This window comes from Poecilia reticulata, chromosome 1, assembly GCF_904066995.2.
Source record: "Poecilia reticulata chromosome 1, P_reticulata-male-v2, whole genome shotgun sequence".
NCBI classification, from domain to species: Eukaryota; Metazoa; Chordata; class Actinopteri; order Cyprinodontiformes; family Poeciliidae; genus Poecilia; species Poecilia reticulata.
The window spans coordinates 16854931-16868295 of NC_088830.1; the positions used below are offsets into that span (position 1 = coordinate 16854931).

Here is a 13365-nt window from a genome sequence, read left to right on the forward strand (position 1 = left end):
ATTTGCCGAAATTGGACCAAAAATAAGTGCTGTCGTCTTGAGCTCATTTTTATTTTGCATGCAGCGTTGCAGTTGAATGCTCGGAGTTGCGTGAAAGGACGTGGAACCAAACTAAGAGGCGGGTGAGAATTTGTACTGTCACAGTAAACTGGCTGGAAGTTTACAGTGAATAAAGAAATCTGCTGCTAGCTAAGTAGTTTTGTTTTATCAGACAAAATACAAACGTATGCACCAAAATATATTGTAGAGATATCATAAAGTAGTTTTCAATTAACCTATTGTCAATTTTCAAAAATAACAAATAGTTACTTCTAATAATGTAAACTGAAAGGTAGTGTAAAAACAATAAAATAGTGATGATAGTCTGACAACCACAGCTAATACAGCTACATTTATTACAAAGTACAGGGAAGGTTTTGAATGGATCGCAGCTGCTTCTTTGGTGTAAATAAAGCAGTAATTTATGAGGTCAGTCTTTACTTGGATTGCACAGACAAACCACATGGGATGCACTGTAGCAGCAACATCTAGAAAACATTAAAGAAAAAAATCTGTAAAAGACTTTACAGATTTACAAACTTTTTTTTTTTTTTGCAACACTTTGCCTGAGATGTGCCCTCATTCAACATTTATATGAATATCCTGTTAGTTTATGTATTTTCATGATGTATACAAACTTCTTTATCCATGTGGAATAACAATAGTTGCGCTGATGGAGCTGCAATACTTTAGAAAAATAACAGTTTGATGCACAGGTTTGAGTTAAATAGTTTTGTTTAATATTTGGTAAGAAGAAACCCTAGTTTTTCTTTTTATTATTTTTTAGATCCATCACCACGATTTGGGCATATATCTGAAAAGATAAGAGTTCATTTTAAATGGACCCACATTTTAAGCATAGTCAATTTTTTTCCTAATAATGTTCAGGTCAGAACTGTTCCTGTCACTTATTCTTAATCTTAGTTTCCCATTCTGTAACCAGTTTTGAACGCGATGTCACCGTTTTAACAACCTGCCTGCCTCACACTTTCACGTCTGATGAAAGGAAACTGGTTTGCAGAAACCATGCCAGGAGGTTGCCCATGGCTATAAAACGCTTGTGGTTTTTCTCAAAGCTGCTAAAAAAAAAGATTAAACAAATGTTACTGGGTGTGTAAGTACGTATAATTTTCAGCTGGCTTGAATGAGAAAAAGGCTTCATAAATTCAAACCCAGATTGGTTTGAAGTTCTGTCACAACCTCACCACCTTAAAACTAGAGCTCTGAAATTAGAAACCTGTAGTGGCTACGACATCAAAGCCATACTTGATGAGTGTATGTCAATATGTCAATGTCTGACACGAAAAAGTGAGAAAATGTTCTGATTCATAAATATGTTTTGGGCCAAATTGTGATTTTTTTTTTTTAAAGAGTGCCTTGATTGTCAGTGGCCACTAGAGGGCAGCAGAGAGAAGCAAATGTGGTTTGAAGGAAGCTGGGGAGGGAGAGAGAAGAGAGGCAGCTCTGGTTTCTGACCACATGCATCACTGCTTCACTGGCTGTTTCCCAGCTAATGTGTTTACAGCCTTCACCGAAAACCAGAGCACCCCCTGCTCTGTACGCGCACCCGCACACGCTCACCTCTGTTTTCTGTCTTTAATTAGCCGTTTATTGTTTACTTACTAGATTTAAGGCTTTTTCAGACTTCAAGGGAATCAATTTTCCCGACTGGAAGGCATTTTTGGCTCCATCAGGGACTCAACCCCTCCCTCTTGTTGCTGCGAAACCACTCCAGTGAACTGTGTGTTGTCAGGGTGCATTAAAAACGGCAAAGAGGCAAAGTTGGCTGGAGAAGATAGAAAAGCAGATAGAAATATATCATGTTTCCTTTAGTTTTTTAGTTTTGTTTGTTTTGTTTTATATACTAAAGGTGCATTGATCACCACACCTTGATTTCCCTTTTTAAGCCTCTCTTGCTCCACACGGATATTTTAGTGAGCAACGTACGCTTGAATACAACATTTTATTCACAGTGACTGTACACATTAATGGAAGAGGGTGATATTGAATGAATTTATTAGATCTGCTGCTCTGAATTAAAAACGCATACGTGTGTGTTTTTCTGTAGTGTTTTTATTTATTTATATTTTGGCTCGTATTGTTAATTGACCAGGTGAATGTTGTGTTGGGGCAGCACAAGCCTTTGAGGAAAATGAAACAAAAGCAAAGTAGCCAACTGTAGTTCTTTAGGTCTCGGGCATGCGTTTGTGTTGTGCACAGTAAAAGCTCCTTGTGTGAATTTATGTAATTTAGAAGGCCGGTAATGTGAAAGTTGATTCCAGATTCCTATTTGGAGTTGTGTATCCTCCTATGTATCCTTTGGCATAAAGACAACCTGAAATAAGGGTGATAATACCAATAAAATTTAGAATCCTTCTAGATTTTTTATTTTTTTTTGCTTTTCTGAAGGAATACAAAGATAATTCTCAGGAGCAGAATGTCATTTATTCTCTCCATGTCATCTTTCTCAATGTATAGATATATACACAGTCAAGCCCAAAATTATTCATACAGCGGACAGATTTAGGTTTAAAAAAGTCTCCATTAATGTGTCTTGACCGGCTATAATATAAACATATGGGATTAATCCAGTCAGAGCCTGGCTGGGTTAATAATCTGTGGAAGGACCTAAAAATGAGGGTGACGGCAACGAGGCTTTCCAACTTTAAAGATTTGAAACTGATCACCTAAGATTGTCAGAAATATCAGTGGAAACATGAACTAAGAAGGATCTTATTGCTGAAATAACAGTTAAGATTTTTTTTATTGATCATTATAAAGTGGTATTCATAATATGCAATGTGCCAGTTCTTTTGTTAAATGTGAATAACCACTGACATGTCAAACATATGTTGCAAACATATGTTGTAAATATTTAATGTGCCTGGGGTAGGAAAAAAAATTGGGCTTAGCTGTGCTCTTTACATTTGTATGAAACGCAAAAGGACAGAGCGCATTCCCAAGTGTTTCTTTTTTAAAATTGAAAGTGTCACATGCTTCTTTTAGGCAAAACTGGAAAAACCTGACTTTCATCTATCTGTCGCGCTAGTTGTCGACTATTCAGATGGCTCAATAAGTAAGCCATAAACGGCGTTACTCTGAAAACAATTTTGTTTCACTGTCCGTAGTATTTTGAGTTTCTGTGAATCCTTGGTTTGCATTTTTGTTTGTGATCATTTCTTTGCTTCGTTAGTGATATTTCTCCGTCGTCTGATTTATCCAGCACCTTCTCTCAGTGTCTCAGCTCCCTCTACCCCCTGTCTGCTCGTCATCTGCTCATTAACTCACCTGTCTGACACTCCAGTAACACTAAGTGGTTTTCACAGCCTGCATCAGGTCTTTCTATTGTTGCCACCAGCATGCTTTGTTGGTTGGTTTTTCTGAGGTCAGTTACCATTAAATCAGCTCTCAACCTCCAGTCCTCTGTGTTTGGGTCCTTAACGAGACCGTTTTGTGATCATGCGAACCTTATTAGACAAAATATGTGTATGGTTGTAGTTATTTCACTTATTTAGAGCAGAACTTGATGTCCTTCCCAAATGTAGACATTAAAGGTCGTTCGTTGTTGGGTCATTTGAGCAACCCCCAACAGTCTCTTGTTTAAATTTAGACAATAGACGTGAATTTGAGGACCGATTTTCACTCTTCATTTTGTTTTTGATCCACACTTATGCTTAGTTTAAATCTCTTCAGAAATCTTTGTAAAAACTGTTTGGAAGCATTAAGGTTTGAGTTTATAAATTAAAATTGACTTGATGAACGAACATATAAAATACGAATCGTTGGGAAAATGTTCAGTTATGTGGCTTTCTTTTCTGATAATTATGTGGTTACAAGCTAATATATCTGGGTTGGGTCGATACAATCTTTCCGTATGGATATACATTTTTCAGTGGGCCTTGGCCTGATCGTTCTTAATTAGGTTGAAAACTGATTTTCCTCTGTCTTTGCATGAGTAAAGTAAGTTTTAGCACGAGTTCAATAGTGAAGGCAAACAAATATAAGAACGCTACATGTTTGTTCTGCTTGTAACAGTCTAGAGTAAATAAAAGTATTATTTGAATCTGAAGCAACATGAGGGAAACATAAGGAGTGCATGATTACTTCAGACACCCAGTGGTATTGAAAAAGTTGGCTCTTTTCATATAAATCATGTTGCTAATGTATATTTACATGAATATGTTGACACAACTATATTACTTTTGCTATGACTTAATTACACTTGCTGTTTTTAAAATCTTATTCAGTTGATCTAACAGAAGTATAAGAGTGAATGAGCAACACTTTTATTTGAATTTTTTTTTTTTTAGTATAGAGCGTTAATCGATGTTTCAAGGATAACAAAATTACCTTCTAGATTATTCACAAGGCTCCTTGATTTCAACAAAAAAAGGTACAGGTTTGAAAAATTGTGAGCATAATAATAATCAAATATTTAATAATCAGATAAGTAAATGAAGAGGTAATTTATTTCAGCAACTCAATTCACAAAGTAAAACAGATTAATTAGATACGGATGTTTTTCAAACCTTTATTTCAGTTAATTATGTTGACTTTCTGCTTGAAGCTAAAGCCAACGCTACGTTTAAGATTAGAATATTAAATTAGTAAAAATCTGTTTAATGACTGCTTTAAGGCTGCTATTTATCAAACGAATGAGACTTTTCAGAATGTATATTTAATTTACTGAATATTACTGAATGTGTGCATGTAAAATATATTTATTTTGCATTTCGATTCAAATCAATACTTACCGATGCAATGACCAAGGTCAACAGGGTCGTTGTCTTTTGTGGCTTTTGCTCCTGTTCTAAATATGAACAAACAAACAATTGTCAGAATTGAAACTGGTTTCATAAACTTTGTTTTGTTCTTTTTCTAAGAAATTTTTTTTTTATCGTTAAGTGCAGGAGATGATGCTGTTTCTGTGCTTCGGGTTCCTTCATATTTTATTACTTGTGCCATATTTAAGCTGCATCAGTACAGCTTTGTTAGCCGCTGGGTGTAAATTACGGATACAGTAGGCTTATCAGGTTTTTCATAAAGACATCTTTCTTCTAATGGTGGAAGACTAAATTCAATGAGCTACAGTTACCGACTGTCACATTTCACATCACACAGCATAATTTGATCTGCTGTTTGCTTCTCACCACACAAAAGCTGGTAGGAAAACCATTAGATCTGCCGCTGATGGTCACAGGGAAATTTGATCATCTCCAGTTTGGTGGCTTTAAACTATCAAATTTTATTACTGTTGATGCCCAAAAATAAATAAATAATCTGTCTCTTTCTGCGTTTGTCTCCATGCATAGAGCACTGACCCTCTGCTGACCCTGCACGGTGTGAAACATGTCACACAGGAGCGGCCGTGACTTGGTGCGTGTGTGAGTATCTTCAGGCTATCTGCTACAAACGCACATTTACACAAAGCTACAAAGACCTCAGCTTAAAGACCTGTCATCACTGGAACTCCTTTAAATCAACAGTTTCTTTCTGCGAACCGTCGGTATTAACAACACATCCAGTATCTTTCATTTGGGGTGTCTTTTTTCTCTCTTTTTTTTTAAAGAAATTTTGAGGACTCTGCCCAGAATTTCTCAGCTTTTGTTGTAGCTCCGTCCCCTGAAGGGTAGACGCAAAGTTAAATGTCAGTGTGACAAAAGTCAACTAAAGGGGATTGAGCATAGCTTCATATAGAGCTCCTTACGATGGAAAATATACACCTACAAGTGAAATACTTAGGAAAAGCACAAACCCAACACTTAATTTTGGTTAACTTCAGATTAAAAATATGCTTTGTCAAACTTAAAGGTTAAAGAAATATGTATAAGATCTACGATAGTACCTTGAAGCATGAGTTCGTCTTGCTGCATTGAGTGTTTGTCATAAAACAGCCGCCTGCCTCAGTGTGCTGTGAATTCATCCATTAACTTACCGACTTATGTTCCGTTGTGGACTTGCACTGTTTCTGTGCCGTATATCTCTTCATTTTTATTGTCAGAAAGCACAGCTAAACCGGTCACAGCAAAAAAATAAATAAAAAAAAATGGCATAGCAGTAATTCTGAGCACTTAGGCATTAAAAAAGAGGTGAAAATGACCAGAAATTAGAGGAAATTGGATCATCCAGGTAAGAGTGAACATGTCAAGGTAGTTGGTGCCAGAAAGACTTGTCTGAGCGTTTAGAAACGTATGATTTACAGCAGAGGTGTCAAAGTCTAGGCCATAAGTATGAGGGGCCGTTTAGGACAAAATCTATGTTTTGTCTCTCACACACTACAAAAAACTCACTCACACTCAAAAAAAAACTCACGCACACTCAAAAAATACTCAATTGGCGTATACACGCTACTAAAATGTCACACACACACACATTTTATCTTTCTTACACACATACATTGTACTAACTTGTCGCACACACACACACACACACACACACACAGGCACGTGCAGAGGGGGGAGCTAGGGGTGCTTGAGCACCTGCCCTTTTTGCTCCTTGCCCCCAAGTGCCCTTTTGGACAAATGTTTTATTTTTTATTTTTGGTATTATTTCCTAAGCCCTCTTCTGACACATAAAAACATGTGCTAAAATTCTTTGCTTTTTTGTTTCTTTTTTGTATAACATAATAAGCCGGTCACCTTGTTACCTTTGACCTTTTGCCCGCGACACACGACGCAATTGCCTCTCGCGCAGTGCGATAAGGCGGCTAACTGTGGAGCTCAACATAGCGAAGTTACGTTCCTCGCACATACAAAACTGAGTCTTTCACATACAAAATAACGAGTCTATATTTTATTAGTTTATATATGCAATCTTAGTCTTGTGAGTAAGACAGAAAAAAAATTGTTTGCGTGTGATATTTGAATAATGTATGTGCGCAATTGTAGTATTTTGTGTGTGCGTGTGCGAGTTGTTAGTACAGTGTATGTGTGCGAGAAAGATACCATTTGTGTGCATGTGCGACATATTAGTACAATGTATGTGTGCGAGAAAGATAGTATCTGTGTGCGTGTGTGACATTTTAGTAGTGTGTGTATACGCAATTTGAGTATTTTTTGAGTGTGCGTGAGTTTTGTTTTTGAGTGTGCGTGAGTTTTTTGTAGTGTGTGAGAGACAAAACATAGATTTTGTCCTAAACGGCCCCTCATACTTGAGGGCAGGTCTCCTGCAACACATCGGCCTGGTTCAGCAGATCTGTATTAAATGACTGCATTGCTGCCTCAGCATGCACTGACAGTCTACTGGGCCCAACCTACATTTGATTTAGGTATGTTGAAGCAGAGACACATCTAGAGGTTAGAGGACACCGACCACCGAGGATTTGAGTTTGACACCCATGATCCGTGGAGGATCTTGCACACAACCAATTTCTCAGCTTTCAAGAGACTGGTTCAAAAACGAGAAAATATTCAGTGAGCATCAGCTGCGTGGATGAAGACGACTAGTCAGACGACTTTGAGATGACAGAAAGACAAGAGCAACTCAAACAACTTTCTAAATCCAATTTAGACACAATGCTGTCTCTGAACTCAGAACATGTGGAGCCTTATAGCTGATTAGTTACAGCTGCAGAAAACCACACGCTCTGTCACTTCTGGACAATGAGAGATTGAGAGATTGGAAAGACCTTGGTCTCAGTTTTAGTTGCAACATTGAGAAGGTAGGTTAATAACGACATGAAGGCACAGATTCATCCTACCTTGTAGCAAAGGTTGCTGACCATGGCTAGCCCTTTGTAACAGCAGCAGATCTGTCTTTGACAGCTACTTTCAGCGAGAAAATAAATCAATCCTCAAAGCTCAACTAATCTCTAAATAACAATGATAATAAACTGATTGTACCTCAAGAGCAGTTTACACTTTAGTTCACATTGATGTAGATACATATTAATTATCTTTGTGTTTTATATTCCAATTAGAAACTCTGAACTGTGCCAAATTGTAATGAACTAAATTAGAAAGTAAATGCATTTCAATTCATTAATATGAAATGGATGTTAATATAGTGATATTTATTTCTTCAATGTATCTACAACAGCACTTAAGTAACATATTAGCAAAACTAACTTGAACTAAAACGAACAACGATGTTCATTATTAGCCCATAAAACAAAAGCACATAGCTCAGGCTCTTAAGATGTAAAGAAACATTTTAAGAGCCTGTTTGCTGTTCATGAGCAAACAGGCCTCATAAAATTGAACAATATGATAAAAAGATGACGTGTAGTTGTGATGTTATCTTGTCTGTTGCGTTTCTCTACATTCCTGCGTTTGGTGGGGCGTTTAAACAACCTGGTTTCACTGCATCACTCAATGTACCACACTGTCTCGCATATATTTGTATTGTTTGTTGTATTCCAAATCTTTTTGCATGTTTTATAAGAACAGGTACCATTGTCGGATTTTTTTATAATTCTAAAATTTTGGTCATTATAGTTTTACCGGTAACATTTTACATAAAAACATGTCTGATAATATGGATTAGATGCCACATTTATATTGAAAATGTGACTCTTTTGTGAAAATACTTAAGGGCGAACAATCTCTCATCAATATGGACAAACCAATGTGGCATTAAAACTAAATCAATAGTTGAGTGGAAGACGTTTTGGAGAATCTGTTACGACACCCTCTGAATCAAATCTGTAGCTTTCTGAAGCTGAAATTTGTTTTTCCTTTTCCATGATGTTTCTGTAACACTTGAAGAAAACATTTAGATTTTAGTTCTGTAACAGGGGTGTGCAGGTGGACATGTTTGACTGGATTTTTACAAATTGTCATGTTTGCTGTCATGTGACAAGGTTCTCAAGTGTTCTTCATGCGTCTCTAAAGATGCACGTATGATTAATTTGTCTCAGATTAAATCTTGAGTGGAAGTAGCAGGAGGAGTAAAGCTCAGTATGGCGTAAGATAAAACAAAAGCCAGAGCATTCAGTTATTGGGTGTTAGGCATCCTTTTTTTTGTTTCCCAGACTGGACTGCACACATTCTTGTTCACACCCATAAAACAATGTTTCTCATTTCAACGTCTCTGTTGTGTTTCTAAAGAAGTTTCTATGAAAGTAAAATGTGAAAATGTGGCCATACAAAGTGAGGGACTTCATTAAAAAAAAAAATTTATGTAAGTGTGGTAAACCTTTAAACTGAACCAGGTACAACAGGAAATGAACAATTACGTATATTTTCACTGAAACCAAAATGTAAACCGAGTGGAAAGCAGCGGGTCCTGCTATGGGTTTCTGTTTCTCACTAAAATAATAATAAAAAAAAGATATTTGAACCATTAACTTTTCTTTCCAGGTGCATGAATGACAAATTTTGTTACATTTCTTCAATGGCCTTATGCTTTATCCATATTTGTACTAAAATGCATCAGTAGTCATAAAGAAAAATTCATATATTTTGTCTTTGTTCCTTATATGTCCACTGTACAGTACAGTGAGTGATGTTTTTATTTTTATGTTACTTTCTTATCGATAACACGTCTTAAAGTTTACCTCCCTTCTTCACTGAAGTGATAATGCGTTGGCATGAAGCCCCCATCCAGTCTATAAATGTGGCCTCAGCTGAAATAACCACCATGTATTAACTGACCTGCTGTCAAGCAGCCACAATGCGATCAATACTTCCAGATAATGAAGTCATTGACTCTCGGCAAACGCTAGATAATGACAAGACTGAAGGTCTCCTGTTATTGCCTTGTTTTATGGCTTTGTCTCTTGGTAACATGTGAATGGGTTCTCCATGCTGGTGGACGGATGATGGAAATTGCGAGTGTTTTAGGGTTTGGAGTGTAAAGAAGCTTCGCTGGAGCACAGCGGACTAATGGAGTTTGTCTTTTAAAATGCAGCACGGTTGAAACCAGCTCGGCTCGTCCCTGATTCAGTAAACACTGCAGACCGTACTGCCTCCTGTGTTACAACAAATGTTTTTTTTTTTTTCTTACATCTGAAAACTAGAAAAAAGAAGTCCGTGTACCGACGAGAACTATGACAATTGAAATGTTGTCAAAAAAAGATGGACTTTTTTCTAACCAAATAAAAGCAAGACTAACGTATTATAGAACGATGAAAACCAGCCAGACCTCATTTTAGTAGAAAAGATGGGACTAGTTATTTATAACTCCATTCAGAACATTCTAGGAAAATTACTTCCTGGAGGAGTGATGAAGTATTGTTCCTTTAAAATTGTAGATTTCTATAACTCAGTTCCTGGATGCTCTGTTGGAGTTTTAGTGATTGTTCAACCGACTGACCAGATAATGTGAAGTTCATTGAATTCATTTATTTTTTTGTGTGTCCTTGTTTGCTAGAACACACCACTTCAAAGCACTCCTGTTAAAAAAGGTTATTATGGATTCGAGGCTCTCCAAGCTGTTCTATCGTACTGTTACATTCATTAAATAAATGCAGTTAATCATAAAGCATCTTTCAGGTGTCAGTACAATATGCAAACCTTCCCCTCAGTTTCCCCTAGAAACAAACTATTGCTCAATCTTGCTTAGATGTGAGGTGATTGTAAAGCCATTAGTGTGTTTCAGTATACATGCATGCAAACTATTTGTCTTTATAAAAGCCCCGTGAAGCCTCCACAAATTTCCCTAAAACAGGTGCGGGGCAGAATGTTTTGAATCTTCCGGGATTGTCTTCGATAATAACGTTCCCATTGTTGAGGTTTTTGTGTTTAAGCCTGTTCTGATCTTGTTATAATGAACTGTTCTCATGTACATGTTGTAAACTCATACTAAGGTGAAGCCTGAGCCTCAGGTTGATCCACGGTTGATCTGACAAGAGGCAGCGAGAGCCAGAATCCGCCTGCGGCCAACTACCCCCCACCCTGGTGCACTTTCTTCTAAAAACGCACATTCGCCCCTTTCTCCTTGATTTTTTTATTTCCTCCACAACATTCTTCATCCTTTCCCTCTGCTCCTCTTCTCCCCTCTTCTACCTCCAGGATGAGAGTTAAGACAGACAGCCTGAAGTGGATGTCGGGGTGAATTAGACACCAGCAGACAATGTGATTTCTCCGTCTTTAAGGCTTTCTTTTTCCCCCAGAAGAAAGCAAAAAGGGGTTGGTTTGACATTTGCAAAAAACACTCAGCTCAGAGGAAAAGACAGAGAAAAAGAGAGGGGCAATATAACGTAGAAACACTCTGCTCAGAGGAAGAGACAGAAAAAAGAACGGTATCATACAGCAGAAAGTAGGTGTGAGACGAGTACAAGAAAAGAGCAATTTAAAGTGTGAAAGAAATGCAAAGCAGCCAAGTAGAACTGACACAAAGAAAAGGGGTAGAAAATATAGGAGCAAAATCACAATGAAAAGACTTTCAAATAAAAAAAACTGAGCAGTCAAAAGGTTGTGTGAGTCAGAAATGCAGGAAGACAATAGCAGGCCATCCAGGCAGCCACTTAATAGTCCACCCACTCACTGCTATCCAAATGGGTAGATTGACGCCTCTTAGCTCCTTTAATAGCTCCAATAATGGACCTCAGTATAGGTGGGCTGTGAAGAGGATAGTCATCCTATCCAAATAACTCGATTCCTCAGTTCTGGTCTCTTGTTTCAGCAGCATTCAGTACATCAGGGTGGGAAGTGCATGGGATAATGCTTCCAGATTTACCCAGCCACACAGAGCTGCGGATAGATGATGAATTACGGTGAGAGAGGCTGATGTTGTGGTAACACAAGGTCAGCGCAAGTTGTGTCTCTGTGGGCACAGCAAAATATATCAATATGTACATCAAGGACGTAAAACGCACAACACAATAGTTCTTGTCTTGCTTGTTTGATATCTAAAGCTCACTGTATTGTCATTACTTTAGATATGTTTATCTTCGTTGTACCAGAATTTAAATATGCTGAGAAGAGTACATAAAAATATACTCGTACAAATCTGTTAGTACTTAAACATGTCAGGCCTATTTTAGGAAATCCAAGGACTGCATTTCACATATCTACTAACATGACATTTCACACGTCTAACATGTGTTGGATTAGTGTCTGATTAGCAGTCAATGGTGTCAGCTCTGTGTTAAGCTGCAAATGGAGGTTCATATACAACCTTTTAGGTCTATAAGGTGAATTTCCCAACAGATAAAAACTACACTGAGATACAGAAGATATTGGGGAAACTGGGATTCCAGCTACGTTGTTCATCATTATATGCATGTTTAATGAATTCAAACTTGGTGTATTTCACTACCAGATTCATACAAGTTTATAAACAAAAAAGCAAACTGTTGTACTAATGGTTTCTAATCTTGGTGTTCTTTAAGTCGTTAAAGGGATTTAGGTTATCACTAGCTATCTCTGTTGTTTTGCTGCTGTAGACTTAGACTGCTGGAGGACTTTGGACGCAACTAGGCTATTTTCTCCCACTGCTCTCCATTATTATTGCCAATAATTTTATCTTCTCTGAATTTCTTTCCATAGAAGATATTTTGGCTCAGTTGATTCAGGCTTTAGCTGCGTTTCCTGGAAGGAATCATTGATGTAGTCATCAGTGATTTATGAAGAAGCAAGTGAAGCAGCGGATCCACCATTTTTAAAATGAGGCAGTAAGACTTTTGTTTCTGGTTAGTCATTTTTTGATCGGTCCCTACAGTCTGTAATTTTCTCTTTCTGTAATATTTTTAACTATTAAAAATAATAATGATAAATTTCACCATGAATGTCAGAGACCAGGAAACCTTGGGCCTGATTTGATTGAATTCACCCTGTTCACCACAATCTAATTTAGAGGTGTAAGTTGCTTCATCTCAGCATTATTTCTTCAGTTAGATAGTTTATAGCAAGACAGGGAAATGAGGAAATGAACAGACTATAAATATGCATTTTATGTGTTATTTTAATGCTCCATCTCTTTCACTCATCATACAATGAATAAAATGCAGTATAAAACATTGAGCAGCAGTGCAGGCACAGACCTGTTACAAGTGTTCAACAAACAAACACACGATGGTGTCTGCTGCTCCTCACTACCTGTAAAAGAAAGAAAAAAAAAACTGTGACTGCTTTAAAACTAAATCAAGATGTAATAATAATAAACTCAAAAAATTACTAGAAACAAACATATGCTAGGAACTGATGGACTTAAATTAGTATTTTTAAAGGCTTTTATGAAGCTTACAGTAATATATAATTACAGTAAGAATTAAATGGTAAAAATTTTGTATGAGTCAATTTTAGCAAATATACCTTTAAATAGTATTTACAGCCAACGGGTAAAATATTGCTGCCATAAATTGAAAAATGACCTTGTAGTGTGAAAACGAAGAGAGGTTTTTCAAAAATAAAATTGTTTAAATTTTTCTCAGTTGTGGCCAGT

General features: G+C 37.0%; 1 protein-coding gene across 2 annotated transcripts in view; it reads left to right on the plus strand.

The window, feature by feature from the left end:
* LOC103463659 (E3 SUMO-protein ligase CBX4) overlaps positions 1-13365 on the plus strand; it is an 87810-nt gene continuing 74445 nt past the window's right edge. Inside the window, exons 1-2 of one of the 2 annotated variants that reach the window (XM_008407169.3) lie at positions 1-122; positions 5352-5423. The gene's annotated coding sequence lies outside the window, so the exon portion shown is untranslated. The remainder of the gene's footprint in view (positions 123-5351; positions 5424-13365) is intronic. The other variant, XM_081607349.1, reaches the window with a different exon arrangement.